Source organism: Mandrillus leucophaeus, unplaced genomic scaffold (genome assembly GCF_000951045.1).
Source record: "Mandrillus leucophaeus isolate KB7577 unplaced genomic scaffold, Mleu.le_1.0 Scaffold1615, whole genome shotgun sequence".
In the NCBI taxonomy this organism is placed as follows: domain Eukaryota; kingdom Metazoa; phylum Chordata; class Mammalia; order Primates; family Cercopithecidae; genus Mandrillus; species Mandrillus leucophaeus.
In genome coordinates, this window is record NW_012101605.1 from 38,825 (window position 1) to 42,172 (window position 3,348).

The 3,348-nt window shown below is 37.1% G+C and overlaps 1 protein-coding gene and 1 pseudogene across 2 annotated transcripts in view; one reads left to right on the forward strand and one right to left on the reverse strand.

Moving 5' to 3' along the window:
• LOC105536625 lies at positions 1-643 on the reverse strand (annotated as a pseudogene). Its single transcript, XR_001005616.1, has one exon. The product of XR_001005616.1 is annotated as a histone H2A.Z pseudogene (transcript).
• Positions 1-3,348, forward strand: part of LOC105536626 (cytochrome P450 2C9-like) — a 67,381-nt gene that overhangs the window by 23,273 nt on the left and 40,760 nt on the right. The gene's annotated exons all lie outside the window — the stretch shown is intronic.

Below are 3,348 nucleotides of genomic sequence, written 5' to 3' on the forward strand. Positions count from 1 at the left end.
TTGGTTGGAAAGCTAATTAAACTTCCAACTTGCTCAAATAGAATTACAAAAAGGCAAAATTGTGTTTTTCACAGAGATACAGTCCACTGGAATCACCAACACAGGACAACTGTTAGAGTATTTAGAGTCCTGAGATAACAAGGAATCCAGGCATCCTTTAGACAGTCTTCTGTTGTCCTTTCTTCCCAATCAGAGATTTGTGGATGTGTGGAATGACACCATCACCAGCAATTGTAGCCTTGATAAGCGAATCCAATTCTTCATCTCCACGAATAGCAAGTTGCAAGTGACAAGGAGTAATACGCTTTACCTTTAAGTCTTTTGATGCATTTCCTGCCAGTTCGAGTACCTCGGCGGTGAGGTACTCCATGATGGCAGCGCTGTACACAGCGGCAGTCGCACCCACACGTCCATGACTGGTCCTAGATTTCAGGTGTCGATGAATAAGGCACACTGGGAACTGCAAGCCGGCTCTCTGCGAGCGGGAAAGCGCCTTTGTCTTGGCCTTTCCGGAGTCCTTTCCAGCCTTCCCGCCAGCCATTTCGAATTCTGCTGAAGCTGAAGCAAGCAACGCAGAGAAAAGGCTAATTGGAACCACGGTGAGATCCCACCACCTACTCCTTCGTCGCACCACAATTCAAACTGCACCACATTTTCTTTATGCGACACATCATTGGTTGGCTCTATGTCTTTACTATTGTGAATAGTGCAGGGATGGACGTACGAGCACATGTGTCTTTTTAGTAGAACAATTTGTTTTCCATTGGGTACATACCCAGTAGTGGAACTGCTGCATCAGATGGTAGTTCTGCTTTTAGTTCTTTGAGAAATCTCCAAACTGCTTTCCATAGTGGCTGAACTAACTTACATTCCCACCAGTAGTATATAAGTGTCTTCTTTTCTGTGCAGTCTCACCAATATCTGTTATTTTTTGGCTTTTTAATCATACCCATTTTGACTGGTATGAGATGATATCTCACTGTGGTTTTGATTTGCAGTTCTCTGATTATTAGTGATGTTGAGTATTTTGTCATGTGCTTGTTGGCCATGTGTATGTCTTCTTCGGAAGAACATATGTCCTTTGCCCACTTTTTAATGGGGTTACTTGTTTTTTAACTTGTTGAATTGTCTAACTTCCTTATAGATTCTCATTGTTGAATCATTGTTAGATTCACAGTTTGCAAATATTTTGTCCCATTCTGTAGGCTGTCTGTTTATTCTGTTGGTAGTTTCTCTTGCTGTGCAAAAGCTCTTTAATTAGGTCCCACTTGTCAATATTCATTTTGGTTCCAATTGCTTTTGAGGAATTATTCATAAATTCTTTTCTAAAGCCTGTATCCAGAATGGTATTTTATAGGTTTTTTTTCTATATGATTCTTATAGTTTGAGGTCTTAAATTTAGATCATTAATCCATCTCGAGTTAATTTTTATATAAAGTGCAAGGAAGTGTTCCAGTTTCATTCTGTATATGGCTAGTCAGTTATCCTAGTTCAATATACTAAATAGAGAATTTTTTCCCTCACTGATTATTTTTGTCAACTTTATTGAAGATGAGATGGCTATAGGTGTGTGACTTTATTTCTGGCTTCTCTACTTCTGTTCAATTTGTGTTTTGTACCAGTTACAAGCTCTCTTGGTTACTGTAAACTTACAGTATAGTTTGAAGTCACCTAATGTGAAGCTTCCCAGTGTTCTTTTTGCTTAGGATCCCTTTGGATTTGGGCTCTTCTTTGGTTCCATATGAATTTTAGAATAAAATGACATTGGTAGTTTGATAGGAATAGCATTGAATCTGTAGATAGCTTTGGGCAGTCTAGCCATTTTAATGATATTGATTGTTTCAATCCATAAGCATGAACTGTTTTTCTATTTGTTTGTGTCATCTATGATTTTGTTCAGCAGTATTTTGTAGCTCTCCTTGTAGAGACCTTTTTGCCCCATTTGTTAGTTGTATTCCTAGGTTTTCTCCTGTGGCTATTGTAAATGGGATTGAGTTCTTGATTTGGCTTTCAGCATGAACATTTTTGGTGTATAAAAATGCTACAGATTTTTCAATATGTATTTTGTGTACTGAAATCTCACTGAAGTTGTATATCAGTCCCAGGAGTTTTGGAAGGTTCTTTAGGGTTTTCTAAGTCTGAGATGGTTCTTCTAGGTCTGAGATGGGTCTTCTACTTCTACTAGTAGAAGATGGGCCTCGCAGTCTTGAGGACAGTAGAAGGATGGGTCTTATTTTTAATCCAACTTCCTGCTCTTTGCCTTTTATGTGGAGCATTTAGACTGTTTATCTTCAATGTTAACATTGATATATGAGGTTTTGATTCTATTGTGAAGTGGTTAGCTGGTTGCTTTGTAGTTTCTATAGTGTGATTGCTTTATAGAGTCTGTGGGCTATATACTTAAGTGTGTTTTTTGGTAGCAGGTATTGTTCTTTCATTTCCATATTTAGAATTCCCTTAATGATCTCTTATAAGCCTGGTCTAATGGTAACAGATTTTCCTGGCACTTACTTGTTTGGACAAGATTGTATTTCTTTGCTTTTGAAGCTTAGTTTGGCAAAATATAAAATTCTTTTTTTGTAATTTTTTAAAAAATGAATGTTGAAAATAGGCTGAGCATCCTCTTAGCTTGACAAGGTTCTCTTTGTATGTGATCTGACCTTTTTCTCTAGTTGCCTTTAAAATTATGTTTTAGCCTTCGTTTTGGACAGCCTGGTGAATAAATGCCTTGGTGATGTTAATTTTGTATAGTGTCTCACATATATTCCCTGGGCTTATTGTATTTGGATGTCTACCTGTCTAGCAAGTTTGGGAACATTTTCTCAACTTATTAGCTCAAATATATTTTCTAGATTGGTAACTTTTACTTCTCTCTCAGGAATGCCAATAATCCCTAGGTTTACTCCTTTTAAATAATCAAGTATTTCTTGAAGACTTTGTTCCTTTATTAAAATTATTTTTTCTTTATTTTTGTCTGAGTTAGTTCAAAAGACTGGTGTTCAAGCTCTGAAATTGGTCCAGTCTGTTGATAAACCCTTCACTTGTATTCTGAAATTCCTTAAGTGAGTCTTTCAATTCCAGAAGCTTTGATTTCTTTTTAAGATGTTTATCTGTCACTCCATTTCCTGGACTGCTTTAGTAGTTTATTTGCGTTGATTTTCAACCTTGTCTTGGATCACTAAACTTACTTGCAATCCATATTTTGAATTGTTTATCTGTCATTTCTGAGTTGCCAGTTTGATTAGGGTTCATTGCTGGGGAGTTCATGCGATGCTTTGGTGGTTTTACAACATTCAGACATTTCATGGTGCCAGAATTCTTATGCTGGTTTCTTCTTATTTGAAGAGG